The following is a 12,641-nucleotide window of genomic DNA, read 5'->3' as shown; positions in this document are numbered from 1 at the left end:
GCTAAGTAAAGAAATGGCACCGCAGGACATCACCCTTGTTCTCGGGCCATATGGCGGACAATAGTCTGGTTGGTATCTCACCGCTAACCGCGGCATCTCAGCAGACATCTTCGGCCAGAAAACTCGTTGACTGGAGTAGAATTGTCTTCAGTGATGAGTCTCCATTCGAACTGAGTCCAATGACTACAGAATGCAATGATTACATAAGCACAGTTGTGGGTAAAGCAGATAGCAGATTTCAGCTTTATCGGTCTAACTTACAAATCACTTCTGCTACCCAACCTAGAATACTACTCAAGTGTGTAGGACCCACACCGCTACCAAAAAGGACTAGCACAGGATTTTGAATGTATACAGCGAAGGGCAGCACGAATGGTCACAGGTTTGTTTGACATGCAGGAGAGTATATAGATAGGGTGAAAAAACTGAAATGGTAGACTCTCTAAGTTAGATGGGAATTGTCCAGAGAAAGTCTACTAACAAAGTTTCAAGAAGCGGATTTAAATGAAATATTGCTCCCTTTGGGATCGTGAGGACGAGTGTAAATTAATTACAGCATGCACATAGAAATTTTGGCAGTAATTCTTCCCGTGCCCCCCACCTGAATGGAATAAGACCTAATAATTGGTACAGATGAAGGTACCCTCTGCCATGCATTTCACAGTGGTTCGCAGAGTACAGATAAATGTAGGCACTGATAACCAACTGGAAAAGCCCTCCAAAAGTTTAGCACTGCTACAATTGTTGGGGCCGCGCATTTCTTATAAATCATGGCGACATTGACTCGTCTTGCAATATACGTGAAAATAGGAGCCAGAGCAAATCTGAATATTAGCTGTGTCGGATATATCTGCACTCTGCTGTTAGTGGTGCGATGTTCAAACTCGTTAGGTGCATTCGCGAGTGCCTGAAGGGGGCGTGATTACTTTTCTTTTCCGAACCACCTCGCGCATTAATTAATGATGTAACAGTGCCACTAATAACTCGTACAGATTGGAATTTGTCGCTTGCAGGTTTACATAGTACAGGTAATGAACAGATTTATTTTGTAAATTTGATTTGTAGATCTTATTGACAGGGAAAGGTTTGTCACTGGGTTCAGGAAAAAATGTGGAACGCTTCACGATTTTGCGTGTCATCCTTGCGCAGGGGCCATGCTAATCTTCTCTGTATCGTTCCAATTTTAGTATATGTACCGCCGAAGCGAGTACGAAATGCTACTCTCAAAGCGATGTATATATAGTTACACAACAGTGTCAAAACTATCTTCTAATTGTCGTGTCTTATGGCGTATTGTAACTTCTATAATATGACTCAATTTGGCTGAATTCCTAACCTATTTGCTGCTATGGCCCTAGTCTTGGCTGATGCTGTGCAAAGTTTTCACATTTTATTTTTCACGCGGTAAAAAAAAAGACACTTTTCTGTAGAAACGTTCCCGTACATTTACAAGCACAACTGTTGAGACCGCCATCTAGCAGTAGTCTCTGGAGTTGAGCTCTCCCGGGTCCTTTCGCATCGATGTTGAATTAGCAACCCAGGAAAGCGTAAGTGAAATTACGGGCATCAATAAAGACCCTTCGGTATGTGCAAGTGCTACAAATTCGGCAAAACTGACAAAGCGTAATTTAATTTTCATAACGTTACTGTTCTGTGCTGCCATCTGCGGGCCACAACACATACTGTGACAGTGACGTGCTCACTTCATTCAAATTCCGTGCAACAGCTGATCGGAATGGAAAGTACACGGATATTACGAAATTGTATTATAAAACCGACGACGGATAGAAAATATAAGTTGATACTTGAACCCGTTAATTCGCTTTGGATTCGTTACTCTTTACTACGAAACTAATAAAACACAAGAAAACGGAAGGTGACAACCAGACGTAAACTACACGCTTCTACTTCGAAATGTATTTGCCCACTCCGGGTTCTGTAAATCTAAGCCATGCGTATAAAAGAAGGAAATAGATGTACCTTTTACCGTGTGGAATAATGGTGTTGAATTGAAATTGGACTGAACTTCAGGCGGGAGTTACGTTTACAATAATAGTAGGCCGATGTTGATACTGAATGATACCTTGTGTTAGATTTTTGAATTTAGGTGAAGATTTCTGGTTCATACATTAATAACGGAATTACCTTAATTAAGTTTGTAATTTAGTGTGGTACTAGTGGAATTAAAATGTTGCCCTTCATAATGTATTTATGAAATAGCATCAGAATAGACAAGAAAACTAAAACACATTTATAGGATCCCTAAATTTTCAACGGCGTGACTGACTAATTAGAACTACACAAAAGTTTAGAATGTTCATTGGGTTATGTATAGCCAACAGCGAAATGACAAACTGAATAGAATATAATGCAGCCTGAATATCAAGTATGTAGCTGATAAATTAAATATATCTCTCAATGATGAATTCTCCACAACATAAGATATAAGCAACGTAGAATTAGTTGATGACTTACAGATAAAGGGTATTTTGTACAGAACTTGGTGTATACAGATAATAAGTCAAATATGTGTGGAAAGACAGTCGATGTCTGGCTGAAATGAAGTATCCTAAATAGTTCGAGTAGCAATGTCTTGCCTGTGCCATAATGGAAGAGACTTCTTGTTGATAGCTCTTATCTGCATTCGGAGACCCTATAATTCAATAGTTTCATTAAGTGTTACTTGCATATGGTGATACGGCACATGGGATATTATGTATAGCATTTACTGTCTGTTAAACACAAAATCACATTCTACCATTAATATCAATAGTACTGAACATGTGCTAACACTTCACTAAATTTAGTATCTGCTTTGAATTATGTATACTAAACAAGTTAACACATGCTAGATTTCACAGAGATAATGTTTATATTAAATTCCCTGAAATAGATATAAAACAACAGAGTTTTTAGCACGCAATGTGAACAATTGTATATTCATTAGACCTTCCTTTGGGAAACTGATCAATTCATCACTGTACATCCAGGAAACAATGTATCAGTACTTTCAACACACATGTGAAATACGTCAGTTCATGAAACACATCTGATGGTTGGTCTTTACTTTGCTAGTAATACCTCTAACCAGATTGAAAAATCTTATTTTGACAACTATTATCCTAATTCTAGCTTCCTTGCACAGGTCCCCCCCCCCCCCTTACATGACAGATTCCCTGCCAGATTTCCAGCATTTTTCAAATGTGTTACCTAGTTTGTGATCTGTTTTAATTTTCTGTTTTTTTCTCTTTGGTCAGACATTGTCCTATTGTTACTGTTAATCTTATTCTTATTCTGCTTAACATTCATTCACACATTGCGTTATGTGAATTCCATCATGGAGGTGATTCTTTAGTGATGCAGTGTGTATCAGGTTATATAGTAACAGGCAGAAAAAAATCACTGCTGGTTATTTCCTTCAGTTGCTGTAGCAACAAATTATAACAAGTGATAATCTACTAAAACTGGTGATTATGGAAGTTATTTCTTGTCTGGTTTATGTATGTATACTAAGAGGAAAAAGCTACTTTGAAAAAGCCACTGCAATTTCCTCCTATACTACCATCAGCATAATGCTCAGTTATCATTTTCATGCAACACTCTTATTGCACACTTTGCAGCATTAAGTACTTCTTTCACCTTTGACAATGCTATGAAAAGGATAGATTGCTACTCACCATATAGCAGAGATGTTGAGTTGGGGATGTGCACAACAGAAAGAATGTCAAACAAGTAAGCATTCAGCCAAAGCACCTCTTACTAAATTAGACAACCCACACACGACAACTGTCTGTGACTGCTTAGGAAAGAGGCTCAGTCATCGCATTGTCATTAGTCCATCCTGGATTTTCCATTGTTTGCTACTTTCACCTTCGCTGCAGTGCCATAGGATAGAACTGAGTGGAATTATGCTAGTAGTCTTGTCTGCAGATCAAGACAGTGAAAGATATTTCTCAGTGCAAGGCAGGTAGAACTGAACTTTTTGGTTAAGTTATCCATATGCCTGTGCCACCTCAGTTCATTATCCACCTGGATACCCAAGAACTTCGTACATAGAGCACATACATTGTATGTCCATTAATCTCTATTTGTGATCCCTGTAAGTCATTATTATTTCTTTGGAACTGTAAAATATGGGTATTTGTAAGGACAATGTTTGAGCTATTAACTGTGAAGCAGTTTTGGGGTAGTACAGTTGTTCTCCTCTATGTGTCTGTTACGGATGTGTCTGGGCACTACAGGCCAGTTACACTACTGTATGCATTCTCAAAAATAACTGATTAACCATAAAACACAGATTAATGAGTTACATGAAAGAAAGACAACCTTTTTAATTAAGCAAAGTTTTATTTTCAAATTGGGGAAGTACAATATCAACCATCAGTTCATAAAAGTGGTACTTGAAACTCTTAGCTGGCCGCTATTGCCGAGCTGTTCTTCGCGCTTCAGTCCGGAACTGCGCAGCTGCTACGGTCGCAGGTTCGAATCCTGCCCCGGGCATGGATGTGTGAGACGTCCTTAAGTTAGTTAGGTTTAAGTAATTATAAGTGTATAGGACTGATAAGCTCAGATGTTAAGTCCCATAGTGCTTAGAGCCATTTGAACCATTCTGAAGTTCTTGACAAGTATTAATATGTCAAGGCTTTTGACTCTGTTGACCCTAAAATACTACTAAAGCACTAGATGCAAGAGGAATACAAAGTGAGGTATTTCAGTCTTTCCTGGAAAACATGGTGCAAGAATTAGAAATAGTTCACTTACTCTGCTCATGATAAAAGTTTTAGTAATGTAATTGTCAGACAAGAAACAGATGAAGATATGAGTATCTCAAGTTAGTATATTTGGTCTCATCCTGTTCTTAAGATTTATTTATTTAAAATGAACAGATTAGGGTCTTCCGGTCCTCTCTTACATCAGACCAGTGTTTCACACAGACAATACTTTTTTTTTTACATTGCAGTTACCTAAGAGATAACAATTATTTTAATATAGCAAATTGTAATAAAATGAAACTTCCAGGCAGATTAAAACTGTGTGCTGAACTGAGACTCGAACTCGGGATCTTTGCCTTTTGCAGGTAAGATGAGGTACTCGCGAAAGTAGAGCTGTGAGGACGAGTCGTGAGTTGTACATTGGGAGCTCAGATGGTAGGGCACTTGCCCGTGAAAAGCAAAGGTCCCGAGTTCGAGTCTCAATCTTGCACACAGTTTTAATCTGCCAGGAAGTTTCATAACAGCGCACACTCCGCTGAAGGGTGAAAATTTCATTCTGGAATAACAAAATGGTGTGAGTGTCTGAAGAGACAATGTGAATAAATAGTAGTAAGGGCTAATAACGTTAATAGAGGCAGCACTTCTGCTACTGCTGCTTCCAATAACAATGATAATAATAATGACAGTAACAATATTAACAATGACAATAATATTGTTGGGTCAGATATAAAAAGAATTTATAGGTGTCCAAATAGATATTTTCTGATATAGTGAGTTCTGATAATGATAATAATAATAATAATAATGACAATAGTAATGGTAGTAGTAGTAGTAGTTGTTGTTGTTGTTTTTGTTGTTGATGATGTTGTCATTGTGGTCTTCAGTCCAGAGACTGGTCTGATGCAGCTCTCCATGCTACTCTATCCTGTGTAAGGTGCTTCAGTTCCAAGTGCCTACTGCAACCTACATCCTTCTGAATTTGCTTAGTGCATTCATCTCTTAGTCTCCCTCTGCGATTTTTACCCTCCACGCTGCCCTCAAATGCTAAATTTATGATCCCTTGATGCCTCAGAACATGTCCTACCAACCGATCCCTTCTTCTAGTCAAGTTGTGCCACAAATTCCTCTTCTCCATAATTCTATTCAGTACCTCCTCAATAGTTACATGATCTACCCACCTAATCTTCAGCACTCTTCTGTAGCACCACATTTTGAAATCTTCTATTCTCTTCTTGTCCAAACTATTTATCGTCTGTGTTTCACTTCCATACATGGCTACACTCCATACAAATACTTTCAGAAAAGATTTCCTGACACTTAAATCTATACTCAATGTTAACTAACTTCTCTTCCTCAGAAACGCTTTCCTTGGCATAGCCAGTCTACATTTTATATCCTCTCTACTTCGATCATCATCAGTTATTTTGTTCCCCAAATAGCAAAACTCATCTACTACTTTAAGTGTTTCATTTCCTAACCTAATTCCGTCAGCCGTCCTTTCAAGACACTGTCCCTTCTGTTCAACTGCTCTTCCAGGTCCTTTGCTGTCTCTGACAGAATTACAATGTCATTGGAAAACTTCAAATTTTTATTTCTTCTCCATGGATTTTACTTCCGACTCCAAATTTTTCTTTTGTTTCCTTTACTGCTTGCTCAATATATAGATTGAATAACTTCGGGGATAGGCTACAACCCTGTCTCACTCCCTTCCCAACCACTGCTTCGCTTTCATGCCCCTCGACTCTTTATAACTGCCACCTGGTTACTGTAAAAACTGTAAATTGACTTTTGCTCTCTTTATTTTACCCCTGCTATCTTCAGAATTTGAAAGAGAGTATTCCAGTCAACACTGTCAAAAGCTTTCTCTCTAAGTGTACAAATGCTAGAAATGTATGTTTGGCTTTCCTTAATCTATCTTCTAAGGTAAGTTGTTGGGTCAGTATTGCCTCACGTGTTCCAACATTTCTATGGAATCCGAACTGATCTTACCTGAGGTCGGCTTCTACCAGTTTTTCCATTCGTCTGTAAGGAATTCGTGTTAGTATTTTGCAGCCGTGACTTATTAAACTGATAGTTCAATAATTTTCACACCTGTCAACACCTGCTTTCTTTGGGATTGGAATTATTATATTTTTCTTGAAGACGGAGGGTATTTCACCTGTCTCATACATCTTGCAAACCAGATGATGATAGTTTTGTCAAGCCTGGCTCTCCCAAGACTATCAATAGTTCTAATGGAATGTTGTCTACTCCCAGGCCCTTGTTTCGACTTAGGTCTTTTAGTGCTCGTCAAACTCTTCCCATAGAATAATATCTCCCATTTCATCTTCATCTACATCCTCATTCATCTACATAATATTGCCCTGAAGTACATTGCCCTTGTACAAACCCTCAATATACTGTTAAGTCCCGTAGTGCTCAGAGCCATTTGAACCTCAATATACTCCTTCCATCTTTCTGCCTTCCTTCTTTGCTTAGAACTGTATTTCCATCTGAGCTCTTGACATTCATACAACTGGTTCCCTTTTCACCAGAGGTCTTTTTAATTTTCCTGTATTAGATATTAAAAGAATTTATATTTGTACAAAACTGATATCTTTTGACACAGTGAGTTCTGAGGAAGGGAAATTTAAGTAGACTGTACCAGCAAAGAGCACTGGGAAAAAGAGGAAAATCTGGTTGGAAAGAAGGATGTAAAGGGCAACAAGTGTGTCCAGGGACAATGGAAATCATTACTGTTTCTTTAGTTAGATGTGTCATTAAATGCCATCTGGAAATGGAGATGTTTATATGATGGTGAAATATAATCAAAGAGTCAGATGTTACAGATACGAGTATATCACACGCATGCATTCATAACTGGTTCCAGCTGACATGAGCTTCCCTGGGAAAGTCACAGCAATATAACCCCACTGTAGTCAATAATTGGAAGTATATGTGTTTCAACAAGTTTCTTTTTCATGTAGAGAGGGAAAGGCTTTTTATATTTTTATAGGACATGGAGAGATGCTGATGCCTCCTTGCATTTTGCAGTTACATGCTCAGTCCAGTTTTGATTTTCATATATTACTTCTATAGACTCTTTGCTAAAGGAAGAAGTTGACACTTGTCCCATTTAGGATTAAAGATGGTAGAAATTTCCAAAATTTTGGGATAACGAGCCTAGAATGACCTACCAGTACCACTTGGGTTTTCAGTATTGAAATTCTTGTCAGTTATCTTCAGGTTTATTGGTTTTACACTAGATACAACTGGAGACCACCAGCAAACATGCAATATTTGCACCAGGACAAAACTCATGACACATAATTGACAGTCAATGATGACTTTCCAAACAGTGTAAGATGTGGAGAAAAAGGTCTATCTGCTGATGACAGCAACATCATTGTCACTGATAAAATACTAGAACCCCTATTAGAGGAAGCAAATGAAACCATCATGGATGTTTACAACTGGACAGCATGTAATAAATTAACACTGAATATACAGAAAACAAACAGCATGCTCTTCATCATAATGAGGAAAACCACTCTGTTGCATTAAACATAGATGATAAATCTATAAGTTATCTAACAAACATGAAGTTTTTAAGGGTGAATACTGATTTGTCATTATACATTTGTATGAACACAGAAAGATGCTGGCAAAAAGGACATCATCATTGTGTTATGCTCTTTGGGTTTCATCATCATGGGTTTTATGATCAGTTGGTAACAGCCAATTTCTTGGGGTGACATACTAATGCAACATACAATTAGTTCTTAGCTATGGGATTCTTTTCTTGAGACTGAAGGCACAAATGATGGACACAGTTTTCATACTGCAGAAAAGGGTCATAAGAATAATAACTAGAGGTAGTGGTCAGGTTCATTGCAAAGAACTCTAAAAAGAAACTGGTTATTCTTACGGCACTAAGTGAGTAAACCTATCAAGCTCCTGTGCATATCAAGGAAAATATTACTAAATATTTCAATTACACTTCTTTATGTACATGTGGAACAAGAGCCAGTTTTGACTCACATTCACCAAGTAAAAACAAACAATAAACTCAAAACATCACCTTATATTGGGGAATAAAATTGTATGATAAATTTCCCAAGGAGAATTACTGAAACAGACCAGTTTAAAAATGCAGCTAAAACATTATTCATAAGTAATGTATATGCCACAATTAAAGATTGCTCTATAGGACTCACAAAAGTGTTTAGAGAGAATATAACTACAACAGCCTGTCACACATCAATACATGGTTACGCTTTTACAAGAAAGTCATGTGCTGAAATGTGTCATGCATTACAGCAATGATTTGTCAGTCTTCCGAGTTCAACACGTCACTCATACTGAGTGACTCAATTTTTCCAGGTGAACAGAGAGGACATGGAGATGTACTTGTTCACGGTCCAGGAGTCAGCAGTGGGTGTCCTTAGTATGTGCAGTGATGCAGTGCTTAATTGTTTTATATTATACTGTGTGTAAACCAAAGAACATTTACACTAGGGACCAAACAAATCATGCTGCGCACTTGTCCAGACACTGTCCTCATATTGGGAGGACGGAGTAGGTCTTGTATGGCCATTATGGTTTAGATTTTCCTAAATCATTTCAAGCAAATGCTGGTATAGTTCCTTCATCAAGATCACGGCCGACCACCTGTCCTATCCTGTTAAAATCATACTTCTATATTCTATGTGTGTATGTTTTGAGCTATTTCTTTACATTGTATAATGACAAGTTCATCATCACTGTGAAATGATCCCTCAATGAATACATAAGTAAATAAATTAATTAATTATCATTCTTTTTGTAAAAAAATAATATTTATTTTTCATTTACATATTCAGTTGCATAGTTACAATTCTACATCCCTTGAATTAAGGGTATGCTATCTCAAACCACAGTTAAGAGAACTATTGCTTTTTTATATTCTGAACTTTACTTCACATTACACTCTTCAAGCACTGACTTGTTGCTTTTGCTAAGATAAAACTTGCTACAGTTCTTGGTGGGACTAAGTTGGATATCCAAAAAATGGAATGGTCCCTTACACTGAACTTAAATATTCAACTGGTATCCCAGTTTTCAACTTTCCTGTAGTCTTTACTGGTATCTGCCATATTCCATTGCATTATCAACAAACTGAACAGCCAGTGGTTAACTCACCAACACCAACAGTGTCTAATGCTAAGATCAAATGCAAGCCCAACATTATCTTGGATGTAAAATGATCAGCAGCCTCTGTTACATTGGGCAGGAAGTGCATACTGTGTGTTAATGAATAGGTGTTTTAAACTTGCTGTGCGGAATTTGATGCCAACATTATCATTGTGAAACATAGCAAACATTAACTTGGTTAGAAGAAACCAAATTTGGTTAAATTACTCATATTTCAAAACTCATGGTAATGCCACAAATCTGAAGCATTTTGCAATGTTTAGCATACATTCAGTGTTGTCGGCATTAACGGTAGTTTTATTGAGGTATTGTGTTTAACAGACTGAAAACAATAATTTTGGTGCCGTTCAACACAAAATGTTCCTCTCAGTAAGAACAATATGTAAGATGCCAGTGTTATCTCACCACAACTAAGTGAGAGTTAATGAAACAGTTGAATTACAAGGTTTCTGAATGCACAAAGGAGTTATCAAAGGAACTCACCTCTCTTCCTGAAACAGGTAACACATGCCAATTGATCTATTGAGACTACTTCATTTCTACTAGTCAGAAACAGACTGTTTTTCCACACATTGTTAGCTTGTTGTCTATACACACTAAGTTTTGTGCAAAATATCTTTACCAACTATCTGGCTTATGTTTTATGTTGTGGAGAATATATCTTTGAGAGATATATTACATTTACATACTATATTTTGGCATTCATGCTGTATTATATTCCGTTCAAAATATAGTGAACATACTTTATTATTTCACATTGCCAGTCCATAAACCAATGAACTTTTTACACCTTTCTGTGGTCCTAATACACCAAAGAAATCACGCTGCTTTATTAAACAACATGGAAATCCGTTAATGATCCAAAATTACAACACACAATGTTCAATTATTTTCACCTAAATTCACAAACCTATACACAGCATGATTAAGTATGAATAGTCATACTATTATTACAAACCTGGCTTCTACTCTTGGTTCAACCCAATTTAATTATTAACACCATTGTTTCACACGGGAAAAGATAAATAAATTTCGTCCTTTTAACGTGTGTCTTTGTTTTACAGGACTATTAGTAGGCAATGAATTTATTTATTTACTTAGTATCCTTGTATCTCATCATTATAAAAATGATATAGGATTTGCCATACATTGCGTTACACAGAAATTAGGACATGAAAAAAATTACACTTATATGTCCATAAATAAAATATTATTACATGTAACATGAAACCATATGCCTAACAACATTCATAATATGCTAAATTAGAATAATAGATGAATACAATTTAGTTTTCAATGAGCATTTTGGGTCATTACGACAAAGGAAAGCAATCATTTCGAAGTAGAAGCGTGTAGTTTACGTCTGGTTGTCACCTTCCGTTTTCTTGTGTTTTATTTGTTTCGGAGTAAAGAGTAACGAATCCAAAGCGAATTAACGGATTCAAGTGTCAACTTATATTTTCTATCCGTCGTCGGTTTTATAATACAATTTCGTAATATCCGTGTACTTTCCATTCCGATCAGCTGTTGCACGGAATTTGATTTTGAATGAAGTGAGTACGTCACTGTCACAGTATGCGTTGTGGCCCGCAGATGGCAGCACAGAACAGTAACGTTATGAAAATTACATTACGCTTTGTCAGTTTTGCCGAATTTGTAGCACTTGCACATACCGAAGGGTCTTTATTGATGCCCGTAATTTCACTTACGCTCTCCTGGGTTGCTAATTCAATATCGATGCGAAAGGACCCGCGAGAGTTAATAGTCAGCTACGAGAGCTCGACTCCGGAGACTACTGCTAGATGGCGGTCTCAACAGTTGTGCTTGGAAATGTACGGGAACGTTTCTACAGAAAAGTGTCTTTTTTTTACCGCGTGAAAAATAAAATGTGAAAACTTTGCACAGCATCAGCCAAGACTAGGGCCATAGCAGCAAATAGGTTAGGAATTCAGCCAAACTGCATCATATTATAGAAGTTACAATACGCCATAAGACACGACAATTAGAAGATAGTTTCGACACTGTTGTGTAACTATATATACATCGCTTTGAGAACAGCATTTCGTACTCGCTTCGGCGGTACATATACTAAAATTGGAACGATACAGAGAAGATTAGCATGGCCCCTGCGCAAGGATGACACGCAAAATCGTGAAGCGTTCCACATTTTTTCTTGAACCCAGTGACAAACTTTTCCCTGTCAATAAGATCTACAAATCAAATTTACAAAATAAATCTGTTCATTACCTGTACTATGTAAACCTGCAAGCGACAAATTCCAATCTGTACGAGTTATTAGTGGCACTGTTACATCATTAATTAATGCGCGAGGTGGTTCGGAAAAGAAAAGTAATCACGCCCCATTCAGGCACTCGCGAATGGACCTAACGAGTTTGCACATCGCACCACTAACGGCAGAGTGCAGATATATCCGACACAGCTAATATTCAGATTTGCTCTGGCTCCTATTTTCACGTATAAACGATACAGAGAAGATTAGCATGGCCCCTGCGCAAGGATGACACGCAAAATCGTGAAGCGTTCCACATTTTTTCCTGAACCCAGTGACAAACTTTTCCCTGTCAATAAGATCTACAAATCAAATTTACTCAAAACAAAATAAATCTGTTCATTACCTGTACTATGTAAACCTGCAAGCGACAAATTCCAATCTGTACGAGTTATTAGTGGCACTGTTACATCATTAATTAATGCGCGAGGTGGTTCAGAAAAGAAAAGTAATCACGCCCATTCAGG

General features: G+C 37.5%; 3 non-coding genes across 3 annotated transcripts; 2 read left to right on the top strand and 1 right to left on the bottom strand.

The window, feature by feature from the left end:
- Nucleotides 1-1,104: 1,104 nt before the first annotated feature.
- On the bottom strand, nt 1,105-1,211 carry LOC124721617. The gene has a single exon (XR_007006359.1). It is a non-coding gene; the product is annotated as a U6 spliceosomal RNA (small nuclear RNA).
- Nucleotides 1,212-11,948: 10,737 nt separating this feature from the next.
- Nucleotides 11,949-12,055, top strand: LOC124721612. The gene has a single exon (XR_007006358.1). It is a non-coding gene; the product is annotated as a U6 spliceosomal RNA (small nuclear RNA).
- Nucleotides 12,056-12,334: 279 nt separating this feature from the next.
- On the top strand, nt 12,335-12,437 carry LOC124721675. The gene has a single exon (XR_007006373.1). It is a non-coding gene; the product is annotated as a U6 spliceosomal RNA (small nuclear RNA).
- Nucleotides 12,438-12,641: the final 204 nt, after the last annotated feature.

This window comes from Schistocerca piceifrons, chromosome 1 (assembly GCF_021461385.2).
Source record: "Schistocerca piceifrons isolate TAMUIC-IGC-003096 chromosome 1, iqSchPice1.1, whole genome shotgun sequence".
NCBI classification, from domain to species: domain Eukaryota; kingdom Metazoa; phylum Arthropoda; class Insecta; order Orthoptera; family Acrididae; genus Schistocerca; species Schistocerca piceifrons.
This window is presented reverse-complemented; position numbering and strand designations above follow the sequence as displayed.